Raw genomic sequence first — 12,976 nt, forward strand, 5'->3', positions numbered from 1 at the left:
TAAATACCCCAATCATTTATGATGGGAGGGGTGAAATGTGACAAAACATTTAATAAAGCACTACAAGCTCCAACTTCTCTCTACTTTCTCTCTCTAATTTATTCCGTTTTCCTATTACTTACTAGATTGTCGGAGGCGGAACTCCGATAAACCAGAGTTCTGTGGTTTTGCAGGTGTCAGAGTCTCATTGCTAGTGAAGTGTGACCAGTGTCCCGATGGATTCCAAATAACCCCGAAACATTTGGCACCGTCAATGGGGATACTCGTCTGTAATGGAAATATATGGTCAAAAACCTAATGCCAGCTCTGACCCTAGTCAAGACAACCATGTAGGCATGGCTGCAATAATCAATTCTAATGACCCTCTGGTCGCCTTATTCCATGAGGTCGAGGACCCTCCAGTTACTGCTGCTTCCCTAAAGGCCGCTATGAACAAACTTCAAAAGGAGTTTGAAAGTATGAGGCCATCTACCTTCATACAACCATCCAGAAGGGAGGAAGATGGCGCTCCAAGGAAGAATTTGAGCAAGAAGAACAATGTTATGGATGCTGGGAACACCTCAATCCGGCGACCGCATGGAAGATCTCTTAGGGTGCCACGGGCGAATATGTCTAGGCTCCTTGAGAAAACGCAATCGGCTGGAGGGTAGACCAAACAGCCTCAAAGGGAAGATCTTGAGCTGTTGCAGCGTTGGAGGGATGCAAGGGAATATATCCGACACAAGAAACGGGAGCGAGCGGCATACTCGAACATGACCTCGACCCTTACAATGCGGGATAAATTCTCTAACCAATCTCTCTCCAAACATACCAGCTCGGCCAGGACCAGTGGGAGTTAAGCTGTTCGTACACAAACTCCTATTCTTGTTCAACCGTTTCAATATCAGACACCTTTGAATTTCAATCCTATTCTGCTGCCTAACCCCCCTGTCTTCGGATAGTACGGGCAATATGGCCAGCCGTTCGACCAGATAGCTTAACTGGCCGACCGGCCGTACCACCTCATCCTATTGACTGACAAATGTGCTTGTTGAATCTTGGTGACAAGCATCCTTTGTTTTCTCAAGAAATTCTCAGCTCTCCTCAACCAGCAAAGGTGAAAGTGTACTTCTGGGCGCCTATGATGGTACGGGCAACCCCGAGGAACACGTCACTTTGTGCAAAAATATGATGTATTTGCAAAGCGTAGATGATGATACTTGGTGCAGGTGCTTCCTGGCCACCCTCAAGGGCGTGGCGCAAGACTGGTTTAACAACTTGTCGACCGGGTGCATTTCACTACTCTAAGTTTATTGTTCGTCGGGAACTTTTGTTACAACATTCCCCTAAGGAAGACCAACCTTAACTTGGCCACAATCGTCCAAGGGAAGAATGAAGGGTTGCGTTTGTACGTTCAGAGATGTAACCAAGTAAAATCCCAAAGTCATAATCTGTCGGATGAAATGGCCTATTCGGAATTTTTCCGGGTATTAAGGCATAATGGTTTCAAGTTTGATTTTGTCAGGAAAAAGGTTCGAACATATGTAGGCATTCTGCGGGAAGCCGAGGTGTAGACACCTATTTGTGTCTCCCCAAAACCAAACCCGGTGATGAGTACCTTTCACGTTGAATCATAATCGAATGAAGTGAAAGTGTGGAAAGTTTAGTGTTGCGGATAGTTTTAATTTCTTTTCTTTTCTCTCTGTTTTTGAAAACCTATTTTAAGAAAACAGTCAATCTAGTTTGGTTGGTCCATGATATGGGTCTAATAGTAGTGTAGTTGGATGGAGCTTGAAAAGAGCTTTCCAATGATATATTATAAGCCCAGTTCCGATGAATATTGAGGAAGTTATGACCAAATTACTAAACTGGGCCCGGTTTGAGCCTTATATGCGGCCCAATGATCTAGAGGAGGGTCTAATATGGATTTATCATTCCTAATGCAATTAGGAACGGTTTTAGTCTTCTAGATTCTTCTAGAAGGTTCTTTTCATTCCTAATCCAATTATCATTGATAAATTGACTTTGGTTAACTTTTTAGAATTTTTATCAGAATAAAAGAGTGTTTTTGAGGAAAATACGATTTTATCCTCCTGTACGGTTAAATTTTATATGATTTTAGAAAATGCGTAAAAAGACTGGTTAGCGCCTAACGCCAGCATTAGCGCCTGGAGCTAAGCTTGGCGCCTGGCGCTAGCATTAGCGTCTGGCGCTAATGTCAGCGTCTGGCGTTAACTTCGTTTTTTCACGTCAAAATTCTGGTTTATTTTTCTATCTTTTTGGCTGATTTTCTCTATAAATAGCCTCCTCAAAACTCCGTTTTCAATCATCAATAATCATCAATTCTCATCTACAATCAACAACTCTCTAATTCTTTTCTCTCTCTAAGCTAAAGCTTATTCTCTCTCTCTTTTCTAAACCAACCCTTTTACACACAAAATTCCGCATTCACAAGATCAAGAAACACCTAGCATTGTTCGAAGGTTCCTTCGCCCTAGACGTGAAAGGTTTTAATTTCTGAGGGTTTGGTCCCAAATCTCTATTTCAATTATTTAATTTAATTGTTGTTTTATTATTTTCCTTGAAGTTAATAACGTGTGTATTTTGTTATTAGAAAGAGATACGAGGCATCCAAGTAAGTGCTTTAATTGTTTAATTAATATTATGATGTAGAAATCATGCTTAGATTGTTATTATGATTCCTAGTATCAGGTTAGGATGCTTTTCTTAATTTGATGTTTAGGGTGACAACAATAAATTCCTAGTATCATGTTTAGGGTAAAGAATACAATGTCAATTATGATTTCTATGATGTCTTTTATTGTCTTTCCTAATAGCATGTTAGTATCATGTTAGGGATAAAGCTTTAATCTTTATTGTTTAGTGCCATTCTAGGGTTTGTTATTAATCTTGTTAGTATCATGCCTAGGATCTTGCTATTATTATACTTTAACATAATTATTTTTATAATTATGATTATAATTTTATGAGCATTATTATGATTATTATTATGGTGCTTGATATTTATTGTTATTGCTTGATCACGCCTTAATGCATGTTTAAAGGGAATTTGTTCTTGTAATCACGCTTAATAAGATAATTAATAATCTTGTTAGGGTTAATATGATTATAATACAAATGATCGCCAATAATAGTTTGTTTGTGCATTAATATTCAACCAACATAGATAAACATGTTTAGGGTTAATTCTATTGATTGCATGTTAGTCAGAAAGCGCACATGAATACGATCAGAATAAAGTAGAGGCTTGTTATTAGGGCAGGTTCAATCTCTTTTAGGTTGGATTTGTACCTTCATCCTCGAACTACCAGTCATGGTTCCAGACCTATTGGAGTTGACGATCTCCTGGATCGTTAAGGGGTGTAACCTTCACCTCGTGAACGGTTTACAAGTTCCTAAAACTTGTTGGCGACTCTTTTGCTCTATCTTCCTTCCCTTTGGACGCCACCGTACTTTAGTGTATGATCACAGTGGGGTTCAAGTTTGGGATAATGCTTGAAATATTCCCTACAGTTTTTGGCGACTTCACTGGGGAGGATTTCTATTTTAATTCCTGAAATTTATTTCAGCAATGATTTAGAATGAATGGATGAGACTCGAAAAGTTCTAAGTATATCATGTGCATAATTTTGATTAACATTATTGTCATAAGCATAAAAAAGATCTCATTGGAAAGACCATCCGTAATGAGTTAAAACATAGGATTTTTTACACGTAGGAAATTTGAGGAATATCTTTCACAACTAGGATCGATATAATGCTGCGTGACACTGGAAAATTTTATCGAGCACAGAAAGCTGCTGAGGCATGTATAGCGTCAGCGAACAAAGATTAGTGCCAATATTTTGACATTAGCGCCAGGCGACAGCTTCTGTCGCCAGGCGCTAAAGCCAAAAAGTGGCGCTGGTTTCTGTTTGCTGGCGCCAAGTTCTTCCAATACCGAGCCAGAAATATGAGTTCTAATTTTGACCAGTTTTTAGCATTGTTTTCTCGATCCTACTTCCTGATTGAGTTTTTCTCACTTTTCTGAAACTCATATGTGTTCTACATATGGACATAACCCTCTGGAAATTCATGCTCCATCTACCTGATTGAACGCTCTGAGCAACAAAGGGTACATCCGATAATGTTGAATTCACCAAACCATAGAAGCGAGTTTTTTTAAACTCCGGTGTCCCATCCACTCGCGCCAACCCTTCACGGTTAGGCTTCCGAGCGGTGCATCCGAACAATTAACCATGGACCCTCTATTGACTAACCCATATCCCGAACTTTAGAGAACTAGAGCCATAATTAGGTTACAAATCCGGATAAACTCGTTCATTCATTAAATAAACCATTGTTAGCATTCAATTAAAAGATTCTAAGTGTTACGCACTTTACCGAATAACACAGTAAAATTCATAACACTTGGGGAGGTAATTTAAAAAAACAAAACATATACCATTCAAGTCTTCAGATTTTTTCGAACACCACGAATGACTCTTCACACTTGGGGGGGGGGGGTAATAATGCGAAAAAAATTAACGCTCGTAGCACAGCTATCGCGTGCAACTAAAACAGTTGCACGCGGATGTCATGCGCAACAGAATCAGTTGCGCGCGACAGGCTCGCGCAACCTTAGATATTGTGCGCGCCACTTGATGACGGACTACGAACCCAGAATTTTTGCGCAAGAATAAAATTACGATTTTTACTTGCGATAAAAAAGAGGGCATTTCTTGAAAATAACATATACTCGAAAAATAAAAATTATGCTTTGATTAAAATTATTAAACAAAGTTTGATTAAATTTTTTCATTCAATTTCTACATAAATGGTTGAAGAAAAAAAAACATAATATAAACATTGCAAAGAAATACGCAAAGACATGATTTCGTAATATGAATACGTAGGCAATCTTTATGATTCAGTCATTGTTGAACTAGACAATAATATTTTTAAAAAAAACATAGTACTCCCTCCGTTTTTAAATACTTGCTCCATTGTGTAACACCCTAAGGTTTTACTATATCCTTAATTGTCACAGTAGACGGAGGAGTAGTTTCCATCGCAGTAGTTTCAACGACCTTAGAGCTTTCCCCTTCACTCTTCTTTTTAACCCAAACATTGTTCTTCAATTTAGAGATTGGGGACTTTGCAACCTGTTTTCCTTTTCCTTTAACATTTGTTGGGGCCTTCTTGCGAGTATTTGGTGAAGATTCTTTAATCTTCACCCCTTGTCGCGCATGTTTAGGAGGGGCCTTTCTCTTTGGTTCCTTCGAACGAGCCTTAGGAGATGAGAAGTCTAATTTTCTACTCACTCCTTTATTTAGGCCACTAGGAGGAGTAGTGGTGGCCGAATGCATCAAAGGTTTGGGTGGATTGCGAGCCGAGGCGGCTTGATTTTGTGATCGAGCCTTGTTTAGCTCATCCTTGTCCGCCGCATTCATCCAAGCCTTGTAGAAGGAGGATAACACAATGCTCACATTAGGACTTTGTACTACCCATGTAGGGAGACTTGACCAATATCCATCCAACGACGAATCCGTTCAAGTTTAAAATTCACATCTTTAGGGGAATCACAATCCTGAGGGGGGATAACTTGTTTCATTCCGTATTGTCTCATCACCCTACAAGGAAAAATGTAAGAAGTACTAGATAGGCCTAAAAGCCTAATACAGGGACAATTAAAACTATTCCCAACCATACTACTTAAGTTCCACCAAGGAATCACAAAGCGTATGTTGGGAACCCCATGACAGAAAAACGACGTCCATTCTTCTTCATTCTTATGTTATAGAGAATTCGACGTCCGGGGAATGTTCTCACTCCATGAACCTCAAAATTTTCTGGCTGTTCAATAATTTGAAAGTGCTCCATGAGCCAAATCTGAAAAAAACAAAGAAAATTAATTTATGAAATTACACGAGTAGGTGGCGCGCGCATTAAAATCAGTTGCGCGCGCCCTCCGCGCGCATCGGTGATGATTGCGCTGGTAAAGCCAGCGCAACTTCCTAACTTGTGCTTCTTTACGATAAAAAAGTACGTGTAATAGGAGTGGACTTCCCGTGAAACCATTCTCGTTAGGGTCTCCTCTAAGGCAATTCAAGCATAGAACAATTTCCGCCAAAGCTAAAGGAGCGGGTGAATGACATCCCTTTATTTGTTCTACTATGGACACCATGGACAACAAGAGAATAACATAAAGCATGAATTTTAAAGCTTTGTTTAGTCAAGTTCTCACGAGGGGCGACGAAATGTTCAATAAACTGAACTAAATCCACGCCTTCTTCTTTTCCAATGTTAACCATATCATTGTCTCTCAAACCAAAAAATCGTTGAAAATAGGTTTGGGATCTGACAAGTTAGGGACATATGTCACAGGGAGAGTATTGGTAGGGAAGCCTAGTAGAGCCTCAAACTCGCCAGGTAATGGGACAATTTCATCCCCTTTAAAAAGAAAGATATGGTGGTTCGAGTCCCAATGATTGACAACAGCATGGAGAAAATCAAAGTTTATAACTAGTTGCATGTAATTCAATAGAGGGTCAAGGTGGTATATTTTGAAAGATAGCTTATCCTCAGTTGAAGGGGAAGTGACCCATTGCTTCAACCGTTGTTCAAAGGTTTTTTCCATTGATCAATGTAAAAAAAGGGAGAGGCTGTTGGGGTTTGGTGAGTCCGACTCACCGCGGAAACAAACCCAAATACAAGACCGCACTCGCAATAAATAAAACCATAAACATAATTAAATTAATCACAAGATTAAGATAAAACTATTACCTTTGGAGCGTGCTTCGCCCAACCGAAAGGGGCTCTTACTTCGAAAGCAAGCCTCGAAATAACGACGGCCTCCAACGATAGTCCACCCATAACTCGACCACAGAAAACGGTCCAATGCCTTGGGGTTAGCAAGGCCCGACCAAAACCCGAGTAATTAATGAGTGCAAAGGTTTTCACAATGGTAATGCCTTTTTCAACTCTTACTCAAGTGCTTTTCCCTATTCCCCAACTTGGGTATTTATAGGGAAATGCATGAGTGTGAAAAACTCTCCCATCAATGTGGGAGAATTTTATTTTCCCATTTATTTTAAATCTAAAATAAATTTAATAATCAAACTAGTAATAAATCAACAAGTGGCAAGCATACCAGGAGGAGTAGGTGAGGACCACTTGGGGGGGGGGGGGGACCAAACTTGCCCCCCACTCATGCCCCCATAGCCGTCCACCTCCCTTTCTTCTCCTCCATTTGAGTTGCTCCACATGGCAGCTCACTTGGGCACCCATGGTTGCCTTGTGGGCTGCCATAGGGTGGTTGTGAGGCTTCGGCCCACCTCACTTGCGCCCAAAAGCATGGGCTGCTAGATGCCACGACCTAGCAAGCCACGCACCAAGTGTGTGGGCTGCTAGCTTCCACATGCTAGCATTGCCACGCACACTTGGTGCGGGTTGCTAGCTTTTTGTCGCGCCCCTACTAGCACTCGGTTTTACCGATGCTAGGGGTATTTCGGTCATTGTTGATTTATTATTATTTTTCACGTCTCGTCTTTTACTATTTTCGACTCGACTTTCGACGCTCGGTTTCGACGCTCCAAGCTCAAATTTCCGACGTCTAAATATTAATTACTCGGTTGACTTATTAATTAATTCCTAATTAATTCGTCGCTTCGGTTCGTTAGTTGCTTGGATGTGACCCGAAGGGTTCAGTTAAGACTAAGATGTAATATTAATTATGCATTAATATTTCTGATCGGAAGCGGCCTCCACCCAGGCATTCCGATCACTTGACCTTACTGAATATATTAGCTTTCTAATAATTTTGAACTCACTAACGGAAAGTACACTTGTTCGAAGGACACCATTCCTTTCAATCTCCCACTCTTCCTTCCGGACAAGTGCGCATTTAGTTTACAACCTTTTTCCTATGTCGCTTAATGTCTCTTCATGAACTATAAGGTAAGATTATTTTTTCATCCTTATTACGTCCATAAGTGTTTCTCAATTCCGAGTCTAACTGTCAATAAACAGATGATTTCTAAAATCCATCCGAGCATAACCATGCATTTTCACAGTCTCGCTCTACGAGAGGCCTTGTATACAACAAAGACATCTTCCCTATTTTAGTAGGGGGACATTCCCAGTCTTGTAATGTAGCTCCTCTTATTGAGAGGACCTAGCCGCCCGAGTGTTGCCGTTATAATCCCCTATTACAGCAGACGTTTGACAACAACAAAGCGGACTAGTACTCAAATAAGAGAACTCACAATACTCATGGTCGAGTAAATAGGTTTCGATAGCCATAATGAGAAGTATACTTATGACGATTTTTAATCTCTTAAAGTATTCTCATAGGTCGATTCAGTATGGTTCTAAACCAATACATGTGCAAATGATTCATGACAATCAGGTCCTTGTAGCACATGAAACGGTGCTATGAATCAAACTACACACTAATCTCAACTGGTCATTAATCGTCCATCGTTTAAATGACCTCGATTGGAGATAATTTTTTATTATAATATTCAACGTTCACTTAATACGTGTTTCCTTACCAAGACAGGTCTTGATACCTTATTTTGAATATTCCAAGAATCGAATGGACTCTTTATTTAATTCTAAACCACAATTAAATAGCAAACGGAGTGTTAAAATTGCATGAAATTTTAAATTACTCTAAAATCTGAATGGTTCATCTTATGATAAATGGTTTTTCTTAATGTTTTAAGAGTATCACTCTTTATAAAACATCTATTTTGCTTGGGTTTCACACCAAACGGCTCACAATGATTTGGGATACCCTAATCACTTTTGATCATGGAAATTTTCCTAAAATTGCTGCACATTACACATGGATGCACGTCCATGTTACCATTCTCAAGCTACGACTTATTGTTAGCTCATGCTTATAAACGGCTTCCTTGTTAAGGATCTGATCCTTGTTCAGGTTTGTGCTTGCAACATCGATTCTCAAATTGTATTTGTTTCCACAAGTCAAGAACTCATCTTGTTACTTATCCAAGTACTTTGGATGTTCTTGGCCATAATCTAACGATCTATTATATAGATTCAGGTTGATTGGTACTACATATATACTTCACATGCTTTAAGCAAGTAAATCCTGCGACGATTCCATATCATAGCGTACATGATGGATTAAATTGCAGAGTAATTCTCAATCTTATTCCATCCATGTGACATTTTAGCTCATTCAGTTTCACAGAGTCTTGCTAAAATGTTTGATGTGTGATACGGTTGAAAGTCTCTATTAGAGTCTTTCTTGTTTTACTTAGTATTTAGCCTAGCTTATACTTAGTTCAAACATTTACTTAGTTTTATACATACAGGTCGAAAGTCTTTCAAAGTCCTTCAATTCATGTTTAACACGGTAAAATCCTTTACACGTTCAAGCATTTTATTAATTCTATACAATAGATCTTAATACCAATATGTACTAAGTATCGTCTTTTGCTTGGTCCATTGTCGAAAGTACTTTCAAATCTAACATCTAGCATTTGATAGTTATTTGACAATAGTGTTCATAAACTTTTCGTTGGACCTTTACTTTTGCTCCCACTAAACTTCTTATTCATCAGAAATTCTATGTTTCTCCATAAGCCAATCCTTTAATTAACTTTATGAGAAAACACGTTCCAATTCCTATATACAATGCTTCCTTTAATCCCATGACGGATTCCTTGAGCTTGCTTTCAAATCTAGCATCATTTAGATTTTCAAAACCCTTAGAAACAATCACGAAAAGACTTTAGCATTCCAATTGGTGAGTAGGTTTTTATTAAAATCAACTCTGTGAATTTAATTGTATCCTTTTCAACCAATCTAGCTATGTATGCATATACATTTCCACATTTGTTAGTTTTCTACTTGAAAACTTATTTGCAATCGATGGGTCTTTCACCCTTTATGCAAATTAATCAAGTTTAAAACATGATTTTCAAACATGGAGTCTATCTCGGATTTTTATGGCCTCTAACCATTATTCGGAATTTGGATTTTTCGTAGCTATCTTACAAGGCATTATTCCTTTACTATCTAATAGTAAATAGTAAATAGTATGCTTGTAAGTCTTAGGTTTATTTCTAACTTAATAGAAAATTTATAGGATTCAACCCAAGCCTTTGGTGAATTCTATACCTATACGGGGTTATTGCATCAAACACTGAGTTTCAAGGCGCTTCCAAAGCCCTTTGATATTCTTGATCTTACTCCGACTTTTCAAAAGTTTTGTGAGAAATGAACTCTCTTTTAAGGCACTTGTAAAGTCCTTTTGAGTAGTTGATCAAGTATTCTCACGAAGCCCTTTTAAGGTCTTCCAAGATTCTCAGTTCTAGTTTGTTGCTAAGCTCGATTGTCATCGAGTTCATTTTCCTCCCACTTGTCGTTTTGGAAATGTGTTACTTTCCAGAAAGACACCACTTAGAGCAGCAAACACTATGTTCTCAATTAGGTTGTGGAGGTAATGCCTGTGGTCTCACTTGAATGCTTACAAAGAGACATGTATATTGTCTTTGGGTAAAAGTTTGTTGTAAAACAAATAGTTAGCTCCCACTTGAGCTATCTTAGCCTTTAATGAGCCATTAAGCTCCCACTCAACTACCTAGCTCTTGCTAAGCCGGTGAGCTCCCACTGAGTCACTTAGATCCCACTGAGCTAGTGAACCCCCACTGTGGCTAAGAGTTTTAGACATATACTTGAAAAGCCATTTAGAAGTTAATTATATCCATAACTGAATATGGTGTCCTTTCTTAGCTCCGACATTTTGTTTAGTGTAACGTTAGTCCTTTATGCAAATCTTAAGAACTTTATAGGAAGGGATGTGATCCATCATTGTTCGAGTCATTTTAAATGGCATCGAGGTCTCTGTGAAGACGCACTATGTTTTTTGTGGAGTTATTTATGAAAATTTCAATTTCACAACTTTGTGATGGTCACGATTGGCTCAAGCAAACACTGCTCGTTCTAATCTAGACATTTTAATATCTTGCCAAGTCGAATATGTACTTCACTAAACTCTTGAACTATTCAAGGTCAAGTTTGTTCACGTTTGATGAATATAGCCATATTCATTCAAATTCTTTGTGAAACGTTGAAGTAAATGAATCCTCTTTAGATTTCGGAGTCAATTGTATATATCGAGAATAATAGCTCTTTACTTTGTCGGTTTCAACAAGTTAGACTTGCTTGTGTTAGAACGATTCCGAATCGATCAACTATCAAGAGCCTATCTAATAGAGCCTTGAGTATGTTCTTGTTGATGTGACATTGCTAAAGATGTTCGGAACGCAAATCATGCCCATGACTTTGAGCTTTTGCCAGTTTATCAAGTTAAGAAAATGTTTGTCTATAATAAAGAATTCTTGACTCATGGTTTAGACAACCATGCCATTCAAATAAATTTGCAACTATTGCTCATTTCTTTGAATGTGAGTCTTTCCGTGTGTAAATGGATCAATTGCTGATTATGGAACACAATAACCATTTATTTATTCCAGCCTTAGCTTAAAGGTCTTTAAACAAAGCATACGACCTTACAACTAATGTAGCACCACTTGCTTCATTCTAAGCTTGTAAGTCGATAACTTAGCTTATCTTCAATAGTTTGATCACTTTCAAAGAGGAACACTCAAGCAGTATCCAATACTTGTGAAAATAACGAATTGCTAACTTAACTTCAATAACATGAATTCTTTAGTAAAATGGAATCTCATTCCTTTTCTTTGTTCCTTGTTTCCTATATTTCTTATCATACTTTATCTCATAATATTTAAGAACCATTTCTTTAAGAGTCTTTGACTTTTATACTTTGTTAGGCATAATTAAGCATCTAATGCGCCGTAAAACAAATTTCTATCCTTTAATTCACGCTCGAATTACTACATCAATGAGTCCTACTCATCTATGTATTAAGCAAAAAGATATGTTGGTTTTCAATATTGACAATTTTGAGTTTGCAACTCAATACTTCATGTTTTATCAAAACTACCTAGTATTTTCAATACATGATGTCCAATCGTCCTTAAAAGTCAGTTATGAGAATTGTATTTTAGAAATGCTTTACTTTTCTTTGAGAACCATTCTAAAAAATTTCCTTTACCAATCATGGAAAACAATACAATTTGATTTGGAAATCTACAAATATAAGTGCAAAGTATAACCATTTATTAAGTAAATAACATAATAAGTTTGAAAATTAAAAGGTATTCATGCAAATTTTCAATCTTATTAAACATCTTATCCACGCATTAAATTTGTCCCCATTTGGCTAGAATAAGTCGATTCCAAGATCCAAAGAAACAAAGAGTGGTTAAGCATGCTTTGGTTTATCTTAACACTCAATCTCCTAAGGTAAGCAACGCTTTGCTAATGGCTCCAAGCCACTCTTGGTTTAATAAATCGTCGCATCTAATACTCTCTCAACAATTTATTCACTTTGCCACGACATGTTAGGAATCCATCACTCATATCGTTGAGTACAACCAAAACCAACTTGCATACCCAGTATGCCTTACGTTCCTTGGAGAAGTAGTGATGCCTCGCTTTGGCATAGCCCACTACTACCCTCGTTCGGTTGGTAAGTGTTGTTTTGGAATGACAAGTTTTACTCAATATTTAGGGACCTAGGGTTTCTATGTTGGTTGATTTAAGTGAAATTAATTAATCATCACAACATTTGAAATCCTAAACATGCACCTAATATATAATTCATATATAAATAATCATGAATATGTAAAGCATAAGCATTTTGATGCATATTGGCAACTAGCATGACCCCTTGAATTCTTCAAGTCTTCAAAAGGTCTTCTTTTGCAACTTTATGGCTTTGTCTTCCAAGAACCTCCATCTTCAAGACTTGACCATAATTATGCAACACTAGTATCTACGATTAGGACTAATCTAAATATTAAGGTACAAAAATACTCAACGGTACGCAGACCGTATTTAGATTTACAAAAATACATCACGGATCGCAGTCCGT

Source organism: Chenopodium quinoa, unplaced genomic scaffold (genome assembly GCF_001683475.1).
Source record: "Chenopodium quinoa cultivar QQ74 unplaced genomic scaffold, ASM168347v1, whole genome shotgun sequence".
NCBI classification, from domain to species: domain Eukaryota; kingdom Viridiplantae; phylum Streptophyta; class Magnoliopsida; order Caryophyllales; family Amaranthaceae; genus Chenopodium; species Chenopodium quinoa.